The sequence below is a fragment of the Myotis lucifugus genome, unplaced genomic scaffold (genome assembly GCF_000147115.1).
Source record: "Myotis lucifugus unplaced genomic scaffold, Myoluc2.0 scaffold_217, whole genome shotgun sequence".
Taxonomy (NCBI): domain Eukaryota; kingdom Metazoa; phylum Chordata; class Mammalia; order Chiroptera; family Vespertilionidae; genus Myotis; species Myotis lucifugus.
Window position 1 is genome coordinate 668,042 of NW_005871265.1, and position 22,618 is coordinate 690,659.

General features: G+C 40.0%; 1 pseudogene; it reads right to left on the reverse strand.

Moving 5' to 3' along the window:
• Positions 1-7,890: 7,890 nt before the first annotated feature.
• The window catches only part of LOC102440929, a 36,957-nt pseudogene continuing 22,229 nt past the window's right edge, over positions 7,891-22,618 (reverse strand).

Genomic DNA, 22,618 nt, shown 5'->3' on the forward strand with positions numbered 1-22,618 from the left:
ATGCAGGAGCTGCCCTCTGGTGGTCAGTGCACTTCCATATGGGAAGTGCCACTCAGCCAGAAGCTGGCTCATGGCTGGCCAGCACAGAGGTGGTGGCAGGAGCCTCTCCCACCTCCGTGGCAGCACTAAGAATGTCCATCTAATGGTTTAAGCTCGATCCCTTGGGGGCCTAAGCCTTTAGTCGGACATCCCCCAAGGGCTCCCTGGCTGCCAGAAGGATGTAAGACTGCAAGCTTAAGCCTGATCCCCCAGGGAGTGGGCCTAAGTCAACAGGTGAACATCCCCCAAGGGGTCCTGGACTACAAATGGGCGCAGGCCTGGCTGAGGGACCCCCCCACCCCAAGTGCACAAATTTTTGTGCACCAGGCCTCTAGTTCTTAAATAAAAGCAATAAATAAATATTCAGGGGATTTAACCTTTCAGTTTTCAGCTTCTTTCACCTTCTGGCTTCAATTTTTGTTTTTTAAATCCTCACCTGAGGGTATTTTTCCATTGATTTTTAGAAAGAGTAGAAGAAAGGGAAAGACAGAGAGAAATATTGATGTGAGATGAGAGAAACACATTGATTGGTTGCCTCCTATACACGGTAGGGCCTGGGCTGGGAGGAGCCTGCAACAGAGGTATGTGCCCCTGACCAGAATCGAACCCAGAACCCTTTGGTACACAGGCTGATGCTCTATCCATTGAGCCAAACTGGCTAGGGCTGGCTTCCATCTTTAGTGAGGAAAAGAAACATTGAATAAGTGTACTTTTCTAAAGAAAAATATATTTACTGGTCTGCAGTTTCAGAAACTATCTACTGAATAAAAATGTTTTCTAGTTATGTTATAATCCAATGACTGCTTATGTGGAAATTAAATATCACAAAAAAATTGATATTGATAATGGCATGTTTGCCAGAGCAGAAAAAAATTTAGTGATATAAAAGCATACTGGTAATTAAGTTAAAACAATTAAACACACACAGGAATTTATTTTCAAGGATAACTTTGGAGGTCTTTACCTAATCATATTTTACGTACTCCTGAGAGAGGCAATGAGTGAAGATTTATCACACAACCACAAAAAGATAACAAAAAACGAACATAAACCTATCCCCTCCCCCCGGCAATCACCACATTGTCTAGTGTCCATGAGTTTTCTCTCCCTTTTTTTTTTCTTAATCCCTTTCCTGCATTCCCCCCCCCCCCCGCCCCCCCGCCAACACACACACCAGAGCTGTCTGCCTGCTCTCTATGGGTCTGATTCTAAGAGATGTATGGTGAGACATATTGTGAATTGCTATTTCTTCCTTTGGCTGTATGAATACTATAAACTTGACACAAAAAACTCGAGAGAATAAAATTGGCATATGTGTAGGTGTTTAAAACTACTCTACCATAATACTATTTTTAATCTTGGAACAACAATATTAGATAAATGAGGCCAGATCCAGTTCATATTTCTAGGACACCTGAGTATAATTTATAAATTATACTCATGTATCCCCAGGCCTGCTCTCCAAGGCTACGCACTCTCACTGTGATATGACTTTCATGGTAAGAAATTCTAGATTTCTAAGTAATGTGCTCATACTGCTGGGCCAATTTGTTCTTTTGGACTTGTTTTTCTTGGCAACCATTCCAGGGATTCAGAGCAGGGAATGAGGCAATTACCAAATTGTGGGGGTGGAGAAGGCAACAACAGGGTGAGAGGCAAAGGCCACCGCAGGACAATTGGATTCTGTGGCAACCCATGCCGAGTGAATGGCACACCCCTAGATGCCTGAATAGGCAGTGGAATGTGAAATCTGTCCACTGTAAACACTCTTATCTGCCCAACCTGTTCACCAGCAGCCACAGCCACAAGGAAATGGCCTTTGTCTCACTTCTGCCTTTTATGACCTAACTTAAAGTGTATCCAGAGCTGAATTTTATGACATAACTTAAAGTGTATCCAGAGCTGTAGCTTCAAGACCTGTTGGGAAATGTGGCCATTTTTAGCTTCCCAGCATTGGTGATCAAGGAGTACATAGAAGGGGTAAGACCCAACAATCATATCTAGCACACTCTCCTTCCTCATTCCGGAATGTAGCTACATGACGATTTGAGGCTAAATCACTACTTAGTGTTTACATTTTCGTGCCTGTGCAAATGTTACCCACAAGCCACACAGCATGCCACATCCCACCTTTTTCTCATATACTTTTTTCTGCAGTTAATAATTCTCTCATCTTTTCATTTGCCAGGTTTGCTAAGATTCTCTTCCTATTTTTTTACAAATACTGTGTCTCTGCCACACGCCTGACAATAGTATTTTGACTATATTTAATGCACCATGAGTGGGGAGAGAAGTAAATGTAACAGGTTGGTGTGAATGTCTGGCTGCTGTTCTGAAAATAGGGTAGAAGAAAGGGACAGAAAGTCTCAGCTTTCGGTATTCAGATGTTCACTTAATCCTATTTTCATTTTCCATCCCCCACACTCTTTAGTTTCATCAGTCAAGTGCTTCTCTGAGTCCATTTCTCGCCCACCACTGGCGAGGTGGGATGGGGACCTAGACTTCTAACTGCTTCACATGCAAACATACAGATTTTCAACTGGGTCCTTGTTTTAGCAGGACTCATCCCTACCCCTTTTCCATGGAACTCATATCTTAGCCCAGAGCCTCTAGAAAAACACTGGCTTGTTTACTGGTATGCCTCTCTATATAGACATGTAGGTTACACTGCTACATTAGTTATCCCTGCTCCACCTTCTTTTCCACTACATTTCTTGACATATTTCTCATTTGCTGTGTCCATTCTTTTTTTTCTTCTTGGTACTTTATCTCCTTTAGTCTTCTCTTTGTTTGTTGTAATTTCGTGGAATTTATGAAGAGAGGAATAGAAGCATGCTCACTTAACTCTGCTTAACTGGAAATCTATGCTTTCCCCTTTTAATCCATATTTTCCCAGGAAGGCTTATCTTTAGATAATTATGACACCTTAGAAATGTTTGAATACATTTATACATGTAAAGAAATTGAGGCTTAGAAATATTAAGTAATGCATTTAAGACGAAATAGCTAGAAAGTGGCACTAAAAATGTGGCCTCATAAACTTCCAGGGTAGCTGGAAGTGGACTGGCATTGTAGATGTGCTATAAATATCAGTAGAATGAATAAATGATTTTAACGGATTCTCATCCAGACTTTGAGCAAACTACACCATGAGGCATGCTCATAATGTTCTGTATCTTTCATTGGGCTTTCATTTTATAGGTGAGTTCAGTTTGCGAAAATTCTATTTTTGGATGTTTCTTGTGAGAGGGCAGGACCTGGAATCTCAGGAAGACTCAGGACTTAGAAATAGGGATAGGGATGGGGATAAATTGAATGGCTAAGTGTCCAGGAATGCTGTGGGGAAGTCTGGCCTGCAATAGGATGGTGGTATACAGAAGACTAACAGTCCAGACCAGTATTGTGAATTGCATCAGGGGGATTAGGGATGTACTAAGTACTGTCAAGCAGACGGAGTGTGGGAAAGGAATATAAAAAGCTAGAACTGAAGCAGATAAAAAGCAGTTGTAGATTTTTAGTAGCTATTAGGGTCTATACCCTGAAAGGCAAATGAAAACCAAGATCTCAAGTGTTGTCGGGTTTTCAAGAATAAATTTATGATTCATTTAAAAAATCATCTCCAGTTTTCCTTATCCTTATAAAACCATGTTGATAAAACTAGCTTGAGTGTGCTAAAGAAGTGACTAACACTACACTACATTTTATAAAAGAAATGGGACAAGAGTACAAAAACAAATGTGATACATTATATAAAAAGACTATTAAGAAAAAGTACTGTTTCTATTTTTGTATATTTTAATTTTAAAAACATGAATTGCTCATGATTCTACCACATTTTTTACTATATAAAATATTTTTATGACATAAATAAAGAAAGTTACCGACAGTGCCCATTTGGACTGCAAATACTAGTTTACAACGATTGCTACATTATTGTTGGATATTTTCTGGATGTATAATAAGCATACAGAAAAGTGACCATATTATAATTGTAAAATTCAGTGAATTTTCACAAACTAAACACTGCTGTGCCAAGAACCTTAGCTCAAGGCACAACATTACCAGCATTGCAGAAGATGGACTATCAAAATATTAGTTATTTCAAAGGAGAGAATTTAAGATAAAGAAATGGTGGATTAGGTATTTGAGGACTGAAAATACAAAAGGGGACATTAAGGTGATGGAAAGATAATAAGTACAGAGGTCAATGGGGGAAAGAAGGGACATATGTAATACTTTCAGATTTCAGAGAGAAAGGGAGAGAGAGAGATAGAAACATCAATGATGAGAATCATCCATCGGATGCCTCCTGCATGTCCCCTACTGGGGATAGAGTCCTAAATCTGGGCATGTGCCCTGACTGGGAATGGAACCGTGACCTCCTAGTTCATAGGTTGATCCTCAACCACTGAGCCACACCTGGCAGGCCTATATGTATAATTTGAAAAAGCTGAACTTATAGAACCAGAGAGTAGAATAGTGATTGCTAGAATGGTGGGGGAAATGGAGAATGTTGGTCAAATTTTAAGTTATAAGATGTATGTGTTTTGGGGACTGAATGCACAGTGTGGTGACTATAGTTATTAATTTTGTATTCTATATTTGAACTTTGCTAAAAGAGTACATCTTAAGCACATCAAAAATTGATAACTATGTTAGGTGATGGATATGTTAATAACTTGATTGTGGTAATCAGTTCACAGTACATATTAAATCATTATGTTGTACAGCTTCAAAAAATCATGTTGTACAACTTAAACACATATAGCTTTCACTATATAATAAAGAGGTAATATGCAATTTGACCCTCACTCCATCATGCCGTCACAAGATGGCTGCACCCATAGCGGAGGCAGGGTTCCTGTAACACAAGATGGCTGTGCCCACAGCGGAGGTGGGATTCCCATAACGAGCCATAACGAGCAATCAGCAGGGACCTGAGGCTTCATGGTGCTGGGCTGGGGCGGGGGACTTGAGGCTGCGTACCCCCCCCCCCCAGTGGAGCTTGATGGAGGACCTCAGGCCATGCCCCCACCCAACGGGAATTGATGGGGGCCCTGAGGCTGCATCCCCTGCCAAGTGGGGCTTGATGGGGTGGGGCCGGCCGGGTCTGGATCTCACACAATGGGGATGGGGCCAGCTGGGTCTGGGTCTCATGTAATTTCAAGGTGCATGCGGGTTGGCGGGGACTTGACTCTGGGTCCCGTGGTGCACCCCAGACTCTGACAGGAGGAAGATTTTCATATGCATTTTACTAATTTTCTTTCATCTCTGACACTTCTATTATAGAGAAAGGACAAATAGCAATATTAAAATATTTCCTCTAATTAATTCCCTTTTAATGTGCACAAATTTCATGCACCGGGCCACTAGTACCTCAATAAAGCTGGGGAAAAAAGGTTACAAAGATATTCTCCCATGTTTTTCTGTAACAACCCTCCCTCCCCCTTACTAGTTTAACATTCAAATTGGCAATCCATCTGGAATTTATTTTGTATATGGTATAAAATAGTGGTCAAAACACATAAAAAAAAAAAAAAGAAAGAAAGAAATCAGCCCTACCTGATTTGTTTCAGTGAATAGAGTGTTGACCTGCAGACAGAAGGGTCCCAGGTTCGATTCTGGTCAAGGGAACATGCCGGGTTGCAGGCTCCATCCCAGTGGAGGGTGTGCAGGAGGCAGCTGGTCAATGATTTTTCTCTCATTATTGATGTTTCTATCTCTCTATTACTCTCTGAAATCAATTTTAAAAAATTAAATTAAAAAAAATCAAATGGACCCAGTACCAATTGTTAAAAGGAATATCCTTTTCTCACTGCACTTCAGGGTCACTTTTGCCATATGTATAGGCCTGTTTAGAGACCTTTTTTCCTTGGTCAGTGTGTTACTTTTGTATTTCTGCCATTAAAAATTACCATGAATTTAGCAGCTCAAAACAACACCCATTTTTTTAATCTCACAACTCTGTGAGACAGAAGTCTGGGCTTAGTGTGGCTCTCCTGAATCCTCTGCTTAGAGTATGACAGGCTGAAATCATGGTATTGGTAGGTCTGAACTCTAATGTCTGAAGATTGATTTGCTTCCAAGGTCATTCAGGTTGTTGGCTGCCTTTAATGCCTTGTGGTTGTAGGACTGCGGCCCCCATTTCCTTATTAGCTGACAGCTGTGATTTAGTTTTTGCTCCTAGAAGTAATGCATTTCCTCTCCTGCTTTCCATGTGGCCCTTCAGCAACAGCAAGTCAAATTCCTCTCTTACTTAGAATCTCTCCTATTTTCCCTTTTGCTGCATCTCTGATGGATTCTTCTGCTTTTAAGAGCTCATGTGATTACATTGGAACCACCTAGATCAGCGGTTCTCAACCTGTGGGTCGCGACCCCTTTCACAGGGGTCGCCTAAGACCATCGGGAAACACATATATAATTACATATTGTTTTTGTGATTAATCCAGGACAACCTCCCTATTTTAAGGTCAGCTGATGAGTAGCCATAATTATATCAGCAAATTTCCTTCACAGCAGTCTCAATTAGGTTTATTGAATAACAGTGAATAGTAATTTGAGGGTGGGGTGGTATTTTTAAAATTCTGCCTACCATAGTTGATTTGTCTATACTTGTACCACTACCACAGTCTTGTTACTATAGTTTTCTAATAGTTTTTGTTTTGTAATAGTGTAAATTGCTTAGCTTCCTTCTTCAAGTTATGTTAGGCTAACATACATATAATTGATTAGATGAGGAGGAGAGACATAATGGGACAGAAGCAATATTAAAATAGATAACAGCTAATACTTTCCAAAACTGATGAAAAGCATTAGAGATAAATATTGTCAAACTTCCCCACTTTTTTGGATCAGCAATAGTTTAATGAAACCATGTATTTACAGGATTCTTAAATGGGTTCAATATAAAATGTAAAAATTAGTAAATGATGCAAACTAGAATACATTTTGATATTGGTACAATGGCAATATATTTACAAATGCTTATCTATAGGCTTTCTATAACATTTTAATGAACTTTTATTCAACGAGAATGATCAAATCATCAAATCATTTAAATTAATTTGATATAATACACAGTGGTTTATTAATATTAGAAACATCATAAGTGCCTCATGAAACAAGCACTCAACTGCTTTATTCTCAGGGATTATTCTCTTTATTCAAACATAATATAAAAAAAGGTAGCTAGCAAATTAATAAAAACTTGTACTAGAAGCACATAAGTTTCTTAACTTCATTATCTGTTGAATTTTTATCCATAAATATGCTGTAAACATAACTGAGGTTGTCATAAAAATAAAAGGTTCCTCAGGTCTGCTTTCCAGTCTGGCGACTTTCACAACACTATTTGGCATCTCAAAGCAATATTTATCTGTGGAAATACAGGCATTTCTGGGAAAATGCTAAAGCATCTTTTAAGCCTAAGTTAATCAGGGGGTATTTCAAGGATATCATCTATGTAGCTGCTTCCTCTCAGGCTAAAAAGTGCAGTGAAGATGTGAAACCCCTGGGTTCCTATCCATGAAGAACTGCTCTCCTGATTTCTGGACCTGCAGTGGAGGGTACAGCATCTCAGCTAATCCTGCACCTCCAGTCACACTCACCTAATGAGACTGTCCCTTCCTCCATGGTACTTAGAACATTAGCGATGGGGATCCTTGTTGGAGCTGTACTAGTGTTTCTGCTAAGTACCCATGTCTTACCAACTGCAGGCTCCCAGAACTACTTGGCAACTTTGTAGGAGACTGACTGACAGGGTTGCCAAATAAAATATAGGATGCCCAGTTAAATTTGAACTTCAGGCAAACAATGCATTTTTCTTTCAGTATAAATATGTCCCATTAATGGCATGGATGGAGCTGGAGAGCATTATGCTAAGTGAAATAAGCCAGTCAATGAAGGAAAAATACCACATGATCTCACTCATTCATGGATAATAGAGACCATTATAAACTTTTGAACAATAATAGATACAGAGGCAGAGCTGCCTCACACAGATTGTCAAACTGCAGCGGGAAGGCCGGGGAGGGTTGGGGGGCAGGAGGGAGGGGGGTAAGAGATCAACCGAAGGACTTGTATGCATGCATATGAGCATAACCAATGGACATAAGACACTGGGGGGTAGGGGAAGCCGGGGTACTGTCAAGGGCGGGGAAAAAAAGGACACATATGTAATACCCTTTGTAATGCTTTAAGCAATAAAAAAATAAATAAATAAATAAATAAATAAATAAATAAATAAATATGTCCCATGCAATAGTTGGTACATAGTCACACTAAAAAATGTTACTCACTGTTTAATGGGACATATTAATACTCAAAAATTTAAAAGAGTAAAAATCAACAACTTTTAAAGAGTTATTTGTTGTTTATCTGAAATTCAAATCCTACTGGGCATCACATTTATATTTGCTGGATCTGGCAGCCCTGGACTGGCAGGAAAGAACAAAAATCCAGTTAGGTGTGCATTTACTGTTATTGAATCAACAGCCTATTCTAGGCTGTTGAGGCCTAGGAATCAGGTCTTACAGTGAACCTGCTGAGGACCTCAGAGCATCCTTCGCAGGGCACTGTGGAAAATAAAAGGTTCGTGTGGGAGACTTCATGAGATTTATATTTAGCTGTATGAATGTGGACAGCAGATGTCAAAGAACAAATACCAGATATAACTACCTACCTACCAAAGATGCTAGAAATGGTACATTCTTATTTTTAAGGTCACATTGGATATTTTGCTTCCAGTCCTTTTGGAAAGCAGTTGGGTTTGGATGAGGATGGGTTTACCTCTTGACTGTTTATAGTGAACAGAAATGAAATCTAGAGGGTGTCTTTTATTGATCTAGTTTGTAGTGAAGTATAGTTACCTCCATCTTGGGTAAAAACTGCTGTTTAAAATTTTAACCCTGCTATTCTGGCTTCTGTAAACATTTGCTTCCTTAAATAATAGGGAAAATAAGACTCCTCCCATTCCAGAGAGGCCATAAAATATGCCCCAGACAGAGTTGGCAGTGCTGGCGCCAGGCCAGGCCTTGAGATATGGTCTCATGGCCCTGTCCCAGCACACAGGACTTTTTCTCAGAAGGTCTGGAAGTCTCATTCCAAATTTGGAAAACAAAGAGCTGAAAAACATATAAATTGAAAAGACTTCCACCATATTGGGCCCCAGAATTTGAGAAGCAAGAGTTCCTCTGGGCCCACTAGCACTAGCGAAAATGAATAGGACTCCAAATAAATTTGGCTTATTGGTTAAGGCGTCTTCTGATTTACAATACAACAGTAGCACTTAATGAATGATTGAGCTTTACAGGATGAAATACTTTTCTTTTCAATTACCCAAGATGAATGGGAACTAGGTTATTATCTTTTTTTTTTTTAAATATATTTTATTGATTTTTTACAGAGAGGAAGGGAGATGGACAGAGAGTCAGAAACATCGATGAGAGAGAAACATCGACCAGCTGCCTCCCGCACACTCCCCACTGGGGATGTGCCTGCCCGCAACCAAGGTACATGCCCCTGACCGGAATCGAACCCAGGACCCTTCAGTCCGCAGGCCGACGCTCCATCCACTGAGCCAAACCGGTTTTGGCTAGGTTATTATCTTAATGTCATAACTGCACCTCCAGAGTACACATTAGAGCTATCTAGTTAAATGTGAACAACCTTTCCACCCTAACTTGAGTAATTCCAGGATAAACATCATGTTGGGGGTTGCATTTTCCATCTGTTCTCTTATTGATCATGCAAACTAGAAAATTTCCAGATACTCACAGTATTTATGGGCTCCGTACATACTTTAATTCTTTAAATAAAATTATGTGTTAGAATAATTATCTATACATACCCTATTACATTTAAAAGAAAGGATTGCAGTGATATCTATATATTTTATGAATCATCAAGTAGAGTCAGGCAGAGTTGGCTCCAGTCTTGCTCATCAAAGCTGCTTGCAGAGTGGGTGAGCCGGCTGAAACTGTCTCCTGAAGGACCCGGCTCATTGGCGGGATCCGTCCAGTTTCTGTTTCCATATTTTCTTGATTGGGAATTGGAGCCCCCCCCCCCTCCCCGGGCTCTTCTCTGCATCGACTTTTCTAAGCAGTTTCTGCAGATCTATGTGACTTCTACCAGAAGGCATGAAGGCATTTGCAACTCGAGTTGCACTTTTGGCGTTGGGCTTCAGGGAAACCTGTTGCAGGTCAGAGACATAACTAGTGAATTCCATACCTTTGGTGATGGAACGAGCTTTATCCTTTCCTCAAAATTGTGTTTTTAAATTTTACAGTCAGCAGATCTTTAACTGTTTTCTGCATGAGCATCTTTTTTTAACGATCTAGACTGAGTGCTTTGGTGAGGTTGGGTTTTCTGAGCAGCAAAGGTGCTATGGGTGGTGGAGGCGAGGCAGAGGAGAAGGTGGGAGGGTGGGGCCAGCTGGCTGTGGCTGCGTAGGAGGAAGTGCAGCTCAGGATTCTCCAGGGCTGGTTAGAGCACAGGAAGCCACGTTTGTAAGTTTACCAGTCGTGTAACAGGTTTGACCACAGATTGCACAGGAAGAATTTTCTGAGTCGGTCTTCGGCACTTCCTGGAGCTTGCATAATTCATTTTATAAATGCAAGACCATTTTTTATAAGACTATAAAGTTCTCGGTGGCAGACATGGGATGGAAAGATGGTATCTTTCTCAACTCTGGGCCATGCAGTGCTGGCACCGGTTGCAGGTAGATCATCTTCTGTCCAAAGTTTTACTGTACCTTCTGCCCTCCCCCAAATTATGAGAAAGTTTATTTAGAAAGTTACGGAGACAGATGTGAGCCTGGGCTGCATAGGCTCATGAAACAAGTTACAGAAGCAACAGAAGGGCCCTCAGATCCTAGGAGTGAGAAAGGCGACGGAAATGTGTCTGGGGAGGAGAGGAGGGGGAAGGGAAAGGCGTCCGCTGCTGGGGAGAGGGAGAGCCTTACTGCATCCTTGACTCTGGGACATTGAAGTTCAAGGATGATCTTAGCCAGCGTCTGCTAAGTGGTGCACCCTCTTTCTTCTGAGGGTGGTGCAGGGGGAGGTGCAATTAGTTTGACTGAAAGTGCGAGGTTTTCTCTTTTATTTTAAAGACCTTTTTTGCTTTTGCTTTTAGCTTTCTTCTTTGAGGTTTCATTATTTTAGTCTAAGATCCTGGGGATTAAATGGAGTCCAGGCAGTGGCCTCACTCTTGCCAATAAAAAAAAGTTAAATTAAAACCGAGTAAAGGGGCCACTCTAGCCATGGTCTCTTCACAATGGACCCTGAAAAATTTTGTGCCCTGACTGTGTCGCTCAGTTGTTAAAGCATCACCCAATACTCCAAGGTTGTGGGCCCAATCTCTGGTTAAGGCACATACACGAATCAACCAATGAATGCATAACTAAATGGAACGGCAAATCTCCTTCTCTCCCTGCCTCTCTCTTCCTCTAAAAAGTCAATTTAAAAAATTTTAGCAACTTACTCTTTCGTTTACAGCAGCGGTTCTCAACCTGTGGGTCGCGACCCCTTTGGCGGTCGAATGACCCTTTCACAGGGGTCGCCTAAGACCATCCTGCATATCAGATATTTACATTACGATTCATAACAGTAGCAACATTACAGTTATGAAGTAGCAACGAAAATAATTTTATGGTTGGGTCACAACATGAGGAACTGTATTTAAAGGGCCAGAAGGTTGAGAACCACTGGTTTACAGTGTATGAGAAGGCCTATTTTCTTCCACTCATGCTTGGTTTTATTTTTTAAAGGAATGCTAATCTGATAGGTAAAATATGCAGTTTCCTCACTTTGATTTCCATTTTTAAATTTTGAAGGAAATTAAGCATTTTTCATGTTTGTTGTTCATATTTATTTCTGTGAATGGTCTGTTCTTAGCCTGTTGTCAATGGTTTTGTTTATTTATTTAACACCACTAAGAGAGTTTAACATTTTATGAAGTTAAACTTAGTTCACTTTTATGGCTTTCATGTTTGAGGTTATGTTTATAACAGCTATTCTCCTTTCAAGATTAAAAAATAATCCCTAATTTTTTCTGGACATTTTTTCAGTTTTTGGTTTGTTTTGTTTCATTTAAATCTTTGGTCTTAAACCTAAATTTATTTTGGGGTAAAGCGTAAAGCCACTTTTTTGGGGGGAATTCAACAAGGGTACCAAAGTCCCCTTCGCTGCCCTTAGGCAACCCTGCTCTACTCTGTAGTCTTTCAAAGAGTGAAGATCTTATGCATTAGAAAGTGCCCCTGTCTCCAGAGTAAGGATAAGACCATGACTGAAATTTCGGTCTCCTGAGGGTTTGATATTCTATATTTGCTGTTTTATCACAGGTGTCGTAGTTGAAGCTCCTTTAAATCTAGAGTAGAATACGAGTTTAGGAATTTTCAGTCTGTAGATAAGTTCTCTTGGTCAGCATCTCAGTTAAAGGAACTAGCAGGAAGCTGGACAGCTTAGAAATACAACCTCATTGTGCATTGGGTCAGGGTCAACAATTTTCGTTTTAACCTTTTAATTATTTACTCAAAGATGAAAGTTTTGTTCAAATATGTTTTACTAAAAGGAACCATATTTCAGAGATTGATCTGTAGATAACTTTGTAGAAAATGCCATAGGGCTAACCACGTGAAGAAATCTTCCTCCTAGCCTTTGTATTTCAATGCAGATTTAAAAAATCATGCAATTAGATCGAATTCCGTTAGACTTGCTTTTGTAAAAATGTTCCCCTGAGCATCTGTGGTAGAAGGATTAAAAACCTAGTTTACCCAAAGGCTCTCTTTTCTTTTCTTTTTTTGCAGTTTTCTTCCTTTGTGAAGACTTACTAAAATATACTGATATGGGATTTTTTGGACTGGAACACGTGGTGTTCCCCTGGGCAGGATGGTTCCCCGGATTCTTTGTCCCTTGGAGTCAAAGAATGAATTCCCAGATGGAAGATGGTGTATATATAGCAAAGGTGGAAATTTATTGAAGAACAAGTACAGAGACTACCACGTGGGGCAAGGGAAAGAGTCCCACCAAGTTCCTTCTTCCACAGTTTATAAAGGCTGCAGATCTTTGTGCCTTGATATCCCCTCTGATTGGCCACTATCTCCCTTTTGATTTGGTCACTATAGCAGCTCCTTAGTTCAAAGGTCAAATCTCACATGGGACGTGTGAGACCCTCCTCCCTCATTGTTCTTCTATTCCCTCTAGGCCAGTGGTTCTCAACCTTCCTAATGCCGCCATCCTGTAGTAATACAGTTCCTCATATTGTGGTGACCCCCAATTTCATTGTTACAAATTGAACATAATTAAAGCATAGTGATTAATCACAAAAACAATATGTAATTATATATGTGTTTTCCAATGGTCTGAGGCGACCCCTGTGAAAGGGTTGTTCGACCCCCAAAGGGGTCGCGACCCACAGGTTGAGAACCACTGCTCTAGGCTTTCTTCTTCCTTCTTTATTTTGTAAATATAGACCTTTTGCTACTCCCAGTTTCCTTATCTTATGGAAATGTAACTGCTGCCTCCCCCAACTTTCTTGTCTTATAGAAATATAACTTCTGCTGGCTTCCTGCTCCCTGTCTTAAGGAAATGTAACTTCTCCCAGTCTGTAGCCCTGTGTTTTTTCGTGGACCTTTTTCATTTTTTAAAATTTCCTAAACCTGCTTATATCCCCCTAAAATTCCTATTTCAATACTATCATCAGAATTTTTATTATGTGCCCCTTCTGTACACCATTTATTACTCAGTTCATGAGAGAATATAAACAGAATCTGAGGTCTCACATATGTTGTAAAATCTAAAATAAAAATGTTTCCTCGAGGACAGACAGTCTGGTATTTTCTCTTGTCACTGGTCCAAAGTCCATATTCCTGATTGTTTGAAAGCCCAAACTCAACAAGTCAGAGTTTGGAGTAAGGAAAGGTTTACTGATGGAGAAGGCACCAACGGAGAAGATGGAGCCCTGGTGGTGCCTTAAATCCATGTTAAGAAAGTACAGACTTCAGGCTTCTTTTAGGTCAGGGGTAGGGGAAATGGGAGGGGCTGTTTTTGTAAAACTCAAGCCAAATTCTCCTCATAATTAGCATGTCATTATGCAAGACTCAGCTATTAGCCTGAAGGCTGTGGGAACAGAGCAGGCTTGAACAAGATTGAGTCAAAGAGAGACTGAGCATTTCATTCTGTTACACTCTGATTTAGTAATCTCTCTACAACATCCCTGAGTGAGTTTTTAAAGCTGTTCTCTCAGAGACAGTAAACTCACTGCCTTATAAGATAGTCTGTGGCATTATTGACTAGTTTTTACTATAAGCAGTTTCTTGTTTGGGCATAAATGGACTCAAATTCGTGGAAGAATAATCATGGTGGTGAAGGGACATGGAATCATTGTGACTTAGAAGAAATATATGTTTAGTCTTAGTCCACAATTCCTGGCTCCCTGCTCCCAGTCTCTTGAAATTTCTTAAGTGAAGAGAGTGAAAATGGTATCTTTTGTCATGTTAATGAGGTGACTTTTGGAAAGCACCTCAGTGGGGATTGATTGCCAAGAGACCCAACCTTGTGATTAGAGGGTTGGAACTTTTAGTCTCACTCCAAAACATTCACTTCCCAGGGGAGGGAGAGGGTTTGGAGATTGAAATCAATTGTCAATGTCCAGTGGTTTAATCAATCATGCCTCTGTAATGAATTTTCCATAAACACCCAAGAGGATGGGGTGCAGAGAACTTCTGGGTTGGGGAACACATGGAGGATGTGGGAGCCTGGCTTGCCTGGGGAGGACACGGAAGTGTCATTCCCCTCTCCACATATCTCACCCTAAGCAGCTCTTCCCCATCCTGGCTGTTCCTGAGTACAATAAACCAATAAACCTTTCACAATAAATCGTGATCTAGTAAGTAACATGTTTCTCTGATTTCTGTGTGCCATTCTGGCAAATTAATTGAACCCAAGGAGGGGGTTGGGGAAACTTCTGATTTACAGCCAGTCAGTTAGAAGTATAGGTAACAATGGCATTCTGAGTTGGAGGGAGTTGTTGGAACGTCCAATTTGTAGTCAGTTGATCAGAAGCACAGTTGGGAAGACATGAAGGCTGGGTTGACTCAAGGACTAGAGGCTGGTATCATTTGTAGGCGTCTTCCCTCACTTGTCAGTTAAGTCAATAGGGTGTCAATGGAACACTTCCACGTGGCCTCTCCATGTTGCCTGGGCTTCCTCAAAATACTGCAACCTCTGTAATCCCCTTCGTGTGGCATCAGGGGTTACCAGAGTTAGTATCTCAGCAAACTAAGTGGGAGATGCATCACTTTTTCTGATCTCGCCTTGTACGTCATGCAATGTCACTTCTGCCATGTTCTACAGGTTAAAAATGGGCCGTATTCCCTCCCAGATTTGGGATAGGAAATATAGATCTAGGCTTTATATCTCTCTTGATACAAAAATTTCTGATCATTAAAAAAAAGGAACACATCTATTTAAAGGAAATTTAAGTTATAAGACATATTCAAAATAAAACTTCCTAAAAAAAAAAAAAAGCAAACTACTGCTTATCTTGTTTTTGGGAAGAATTAGAAAGCAGACTGCGTACAGAAGAGAGAGGTCTGTTTGGGACTTACTCTGGCTTATTAAGGCCACTTTGTCTACTGACCACAACATAGAATAAGTTTTGCTTTTTAAATTAATTCCATTTTGCTCAACTTCCAAAGGACTTCCAGGAATTACCAAACATTTTTTCCCAATAATACTTTAAGAGCATAAAATAAAGTTGAGCAAGTATAACCCAGTTATTCTTTCTTCTGTCCTTTTTTTTTTTGGTTTATCGTATGATTGCACTAGCTAATTTATTTATTTTATATAAAATCCTAACCCTCAGTAGGCTGGGTTTTAACTGGCCTGGATATGGTCATAGATGACCTTCACTTTCTATATAATTCCAGCTCTCTGTTGACTCTGTAGTTCTTGTCTTATGTCTGCATCAAAATACATTATAAATTGTGTAATAATTTATCAAACAAATTAATCTATATGTGTAATTATTTTTTTTTATAAATCAAAGATAAAAATCTTTATTTAAACGACATCACAAATATTTTCTAATATTAAAAAAACTTCATTTTAGTACATTAGATTATAATCTGTATAACTCTATATAGAAAGACTAAGCACACTTAATTTTTCTCCAGTAATAAATCATACTTTATTACAAAATTCAGTAGAATCATGTGCAATTCGTGATATATACAGGGTGTCATAAAAAATTATACACATTTTTTTCTGATAGCTCAATTGATGTTTCTTTTCAGATTTAACCCATTAGAATTAATAATTATTCAATGTGTGTATATATATTTGAGACATCCTGCATATTCTATAGATAATACACAGAAAATCAGGCTGTAACTTTCTCGACCAATATTCACTAATATTAACTTAAACACATAACTTCTCATACACAATTGTGACATATGGTCATATGCATTTTTAATAATTATTTACCAGACCACAATCTTGCTTTAAAAGAACACATCACATTTCATAATGTTGGAAAGTGCTTGAAATATGACAGTTAAACATGTCAAGAGCTTTTGCACACTTATTGAGAACAACTGTAAATTTTTTATTACAAAATGTCATACCCTGTTAAAACATTAATAGATCATGAGCTTTACAGTAAAGCTCTTCAGTTTCATTCAGCATCCCAATTTTTCTATCATGTTTTTTCTCACATGAGTTATTATTTTAATTCTGTGAGATTCAGAAAAAAAATGATCTCTGTATTAAAGAGACTACCTCATATAACTTGGTTAATTTGAGATTGTTAGCTAAAATTGCTAGGGAGGAGAGGAGGAATTGCTGAGCCTTTTAGAAAACCCAATGAGCAGGCTTACTTGTTCTGCCCAATCATTGTGAAGTTCCCAACATCGTAGGCCAATTTAATGTTCTACAGAATGTAGAGAAAGTCCAGATCCATTTCAATCATATCACAGGAGAGAAGAGTTATCCATATTCATAGAGCAAAACTGTCAGGGAATATTATTGTATGTTCCATATCAATGTGAACTATTTGGGGTCAGCTTTCTTATCAGTATAGAAATTAACACATTGACTAAATCAATGATCATACACCTATTCCTGAGTCCTTATGATACTTCCTGGTAACAGCACCAGCCATCACAGTTGTGATCCGAGCTTCTGCACTGATGAACTAGCAGTAGTTTATAGACATTCTCTAGGTTCCTTCCAGTTATTGCATGTGTCAGACCAGTGAAGCAGTTATGATAGGCAATACCACCTTTATAAACTGTAGATTTTAAGGGTAGTGCTTATGCTGCATTTCCCCACTTGGAGATAAAATATTGTGTGTTTTTCTCTCTTGGCCAGAAAGGGGGAAGTTTCAAAGACTTTACATGGCCTTCCCCATTATGGCACTCCTTACCCGAGGACAAGCAGCTTGATGAGGAGGTTCTTCTAACTTCCAAGTATATCAAAATAATATCTTTTCTAAACTAATCATTATCTAGACTTTCAGGAATAAATTCTAGGTTTTTCTTTTGGTAAAATAATACCATTATTGAGATAAGTTTTTTTTTTTCTTATTAAATGCACATTTAATGACATGCTTTTCTAGTGGCCAAAAAGGAAAACTAAACACCAATGTTTGCAAAAAAAAGAAAATCCTGATTGAAACTCTTAGTGCTGTTTGAATTCCTGAAGCAGGTAAGCTATATAATATTTTATAATAAAACGAGAGGCCTGTTGCACGAAGAGATTTGTGTAATAGGCCTTCCTTTCCCCTGGCTGCTGGCACCGGTTTGCCTCCGGCACCCAGGGCCCAGGCCTTCGCTCTGGCTGAGTTCCGGCCAGAGCCGGCCCTGGAAATATCAGGCTTTGCTGCTCCACCGGCCCCGGAGCCATGAGGCCTCGCTGCTCCACTGGCCCCGGAGCCGTGAGGCCTCATTGCTCCACCGGCCCAGGCCGTCAGGCTTCACTCCACCACTTGGAGCCTACGTATTCAAATTAACCGCCATCTTTGTTGGCGGTTAATTTGCATATCACGCTGATTTGCCAATGGGAGGCGTAGCGAAGGTACGGTCAATTACCATGTTTGTCTATTATTAGATAGGATATTATTTTAAGTATGTATCATACCTAAATCCAAGTACAAATCCTGATGAAGTAATCATATCTCTAATTTCTTTGCATATAAATGATATTTGTAGAGTTTTTAAAATTGTATTTATCTTGTGGGCATTTAATACATATTTATAGACTTTGTTAATGTGTTTACTACAGTGTTCCTAAAAAGTGAAAAATCAACTTAACCTAACTGAGGTTCTGTTATGAAATATACCAAGCCAATCAAAGGCCAAAATTAGTTCTATTTCTTCTTTTATTTCCATTAAAATGTACAGGAATATTGTGTCACAAAAACATGCCAGAAAGATGATGTACTTCCTAGTGATTTTATTTTCCAATAAATATAACAGAGTCCCTAATATTGGGAAGTCTAACCAGTTAGTACCTATGTGTAACCATTCAGCTGAAAGCTGTGAGCACAAATATAGGTAGTTGGTTTTAGAAGTGCTAATGTTTGGACCTCTTTCTAAAGTTCTTAAATATATTTATTGCGAATAACAAAATTGTTTCACAATATTCTCCACAATTAAACTTACTATATTCCAACTACATTTTAAAAAGCACATATGACAAATACTTTTTTTGGCTTTTTTTTTTTTTATTTTTTTCGCTAAAAGTATTACAAAGGGTATTACATAAGTGTCCTTTTTCTGCCCCCCCCCACCCTTGACAAGCCCCTGCCCTCCCTTACCCCCCAGTGTCTTATGTCCATTAGTTATGCTTATATGTATGCATATAAGTCCTTCGGTTGATCTCTTACTCCCCTCCCTCCTGTCCCCCAACCCTCCCTGGCCTTCCCACTGCAGTTCGACAATCAGTTTGAGGCAGCTCTGCCACTGTATTTATTATTGTTCGAAAGTTTGTAATGGTCTTAATTATCCACGAAAGAGTGAGATCATGTGGTATTTTTCCTTCATTGACTGGCTTGTTTCACTTAGCATAATGCTCTCCAGTTCCATCCATGCTGTTGCAAATGGTAAGAGTTCCTTCTTTTTAACAGCAGCATAGTATTCCATCGTGTAGATGTACCACTATATGTGTAATTATTTTAAAAAATATTTTTAAATTGATTTTAGAGAGGAAGGGAGAAGGAGAGAGACAGAAACATCAATAATGAGGGAGAATCATTGATCAGCTGCCTCCTGCATGTCCCCCACTGGGGATTGAGTCCACAACCCAGGCATGTGCCCTCCTGGTTCATAAGTCAATGCTCAACCACTGAGCCATGCTTGGCCAGGTATGAATTATTTTTTATTCCTTTCTTTCAAACTTGCTTTTGGTCTTACTCTTCTCTGCCCTGAAAAAAGAATTGGCAGGTCAAATAGATTTCTGGTTTCTTTGATCACAAAAAAGTCTTATTTCAGAAAAAAAAAATTCCTATCAAATCAATATAATAAAAGCCGAAGTGACCGTTATGGTGGATTGACCAGAATGACTGGTTGCTTTGATGTGCACTGACCACCAGGGGGCAGAAGCTCAACGCGGGAGCTGCTCCCTGGTGGTCAGGGCGCTCTCACTGGGGGAGTGCTGCTCAGCCAGAAGCCGGGCTCATGGCTGGTGAGTGCAGCGGCAGGTGGCAGGAGCCTCTCTCACCTCTGCGGCAGCGCTGAGGAGCAGCAAGCCGAGTGGTAAGGAGCAGTGAGCAGGCAGGCTGTAAGGAGCGAGGGATCCCGGACTGAGAGAGGGATGTCTGACTGCCAGCTTAGGCCTGATCCCCTTCCCCTCCAGTGCATGAATTTTGTGCACCAGGCCTCTAGTTTAATATAAAAATTTATGATTATAATCTAATTTAGGTTTCTATAGTCCTTCAGTGTAGGCCTGCCTAGGAATGCTTTGCTTTTTCATGATTTCCTAATTCTACCTCCTCTTCCACTCCTAGATATAATTTCCTGTTGCTCCGGAGAAGCAAGGTAAGACATAAGAAAGGTTTTATTTGACTGATTTTGTTGTATCTGGCAACAAAGTGAGAGCTACATTGCGTTTTCTGACCTAGCCTCAAAATCTTGCAATGTCACTTCTTCCTCATTTTACTGATTAAAAGAGACTCACACCCACACTGGTCAATGGCAGGGGACAAAGATAGGTGTCTGAAAGATGACATATATACAATTATTGGCTTTTTCCCCCCTCTGAAGGGGCTTTATTCCCCTGGGAAATCCTTTTGCAAGAGGAGCTATGACTGCATTAAGCAAGTAATGCTTCCATATCTGGCTGCTTTTGAGTCCCCCTTTAGCCATAAGTTGCTGGCAATATACCTCTCACTCTGGGTCTTTGGCTTCTTCTTGTTGAGCTCTCACATCCCCCTCGGAGACAAACACCTTTGCGCACCATCACTGGAAGTGTAGATCTTGTCCAGTGCAACCAACCCTCTTTGCTGTTTACAGTCAGGCTAATCTAGTCTCAGCTTTGCATCTTTAGACTTCTTGCAGCAGAGGTAGAGAGTCTCCCAATCTTCAGAGGCTGTAGGCCAAGTTCTTTGAGAAGCTCATAAAAGCCCTTCTCTCCTGGATTAAGGTGTGGGGAATATTTTTCCTTCTTTCCCTGGTTCCATCCCATCCCCTCTATAGTTCCCAGAATTTTTTCCACAGACATTCCTCAGTTTCAACATTCACAGAAATGGAGGTGGGAGACTGAGTGATGTTGATAGAATCAGTTTCACAGTCCTTAGGATGTATTGCTTCAGTGGGCTAGCAACTCAATTTAGACATTGTCCTTAGACTTTGGGGTCACTGGTGAAACTCCAAGACAAAAAGTCCTACTTAATATCTTGCTACCTTCAGCCAAGATTAACCAAGCAGAAATGCCACTTCCCCCATACCTGTGTTTCGGCTTACCCATGTTTAGAGGAAGGATTTTCAGAAGTATTTCAAAGCCAGTGGAGGTTGCATGACATTTTGAGAGAAGTCTGTGAGAAGAAACTGTGAGAGGAGTGGTGGGTGATCTTTCTAATACAAATGCTCACCTTGTTTCTTCTAACTTACTCTTTACTGTGTGGTGAAGGAGCCATTCTAAAATGAAAACCTATCTGTATACTAGGTTTTATGCTTTCTATATCTTCTTTAAAAGATAAAGCCCAAGTCGTCATGAGAAGTAATTTGAAACATTTTAAAAAAATATTTGGATATAATCTTAAGATAATGCATGCAGCTTCCAAGGAATTTTATGTTTGCCATGGACAACTTGGGTTATAGTCTTCTTCATCCTCATGTTCTCTCTCTAGTTTTACTTTCTACTTATGTTTCATTTCTTAGGATAACTTAAAGTAGCCAGGATGGACTTGTCTATTAAGCATAACAGGCACAGTGTATAGAGCCCATGACACTTTTAGGGGGCCACAGAATTATTTTAAATTAAAAGGAAAAACTGAATATAACAATAATCCTATACAATAAAACCTTAATATGCAAATGGACCAAACAGCGGAATGACTAGTCACTATGATGCGCACTGACCACCAGGGAGCAGATGCTTAACGCAGGAGCTGCCCCCTGGGTGTCAGTGCGCTCCCACAGGGGGAGCGCTGCTCAGCCAGCCTGGCTCACGGCTGGTGAGCTCAGTAGTGGTAGCGGGAGCCTCTGCTGCCTCCGCTGCAGGTGGGTGGTAAGAAGCGAGGAGTCCCAGACTGCGAGAGGGCGCAGGCTGGGCTGAGGGATGCCCCTGAATGCACGAATTTTGTGCACCAGGCCTCAAGTATTTTAGAATTAATCAAGCCTGGAGTATATTTGTCTTTATGCCAAAGCAGTAATAAAAAAAACAACTTATATGTATATATATTTTATGAAGGAAGGGGCCTATGAAAATAAAAGTGCCCAAAGGCCACAAAAGTTGTAACACACTGAAAGTAGTTAGCTTTATAAGGAAAAAAAACCCACTTCTCAACTGACAACCATATTAAAAATTCTTCAGAGTTTTTATGTTTGTGGGTTTGGTGATCCGTTTCATTCCTGGTTGGGTTATGCAATTTATTGGTCATAAGTTAAAACTAATGTAGAGCATAAAATTCTGAGTAATATTTACTTGGACAATAAATAAGCCTTCAGATATGGGTCTAGTATCTTAATTTGGCTTAGACTTTCCTTAACATAAGTTTTTCTTTTTTAAAATTTTTATTTATTTTTCTTATTGTCTAAAGTTTTACATGTCTCCTTTTTCCCCGATTGACTTCCCCCTCTTCCCCCACCCCTAGCCATTCCCACCTCGGGCAAGCCCCCACCGCCCCAGTGTCAGTGTCCTTGCATGCATACAAGTGCTTTGGTTGCTCTCTAACCCCCGCGCCCCCCCCCCCCCCCCCCCGCCACCTACCCTGCCATGTGTCTCTAGATCTATTTTTGTTCATGAATTTCTTTTTCTTTTTAAAACAAGATATTTCATGTGCGATCATTGGCTTTACCTTTAGTTTTTACCAAAACCATGGTACTGTCTACCCGGAGGTTTAAGGAGCAATTCTACATAGC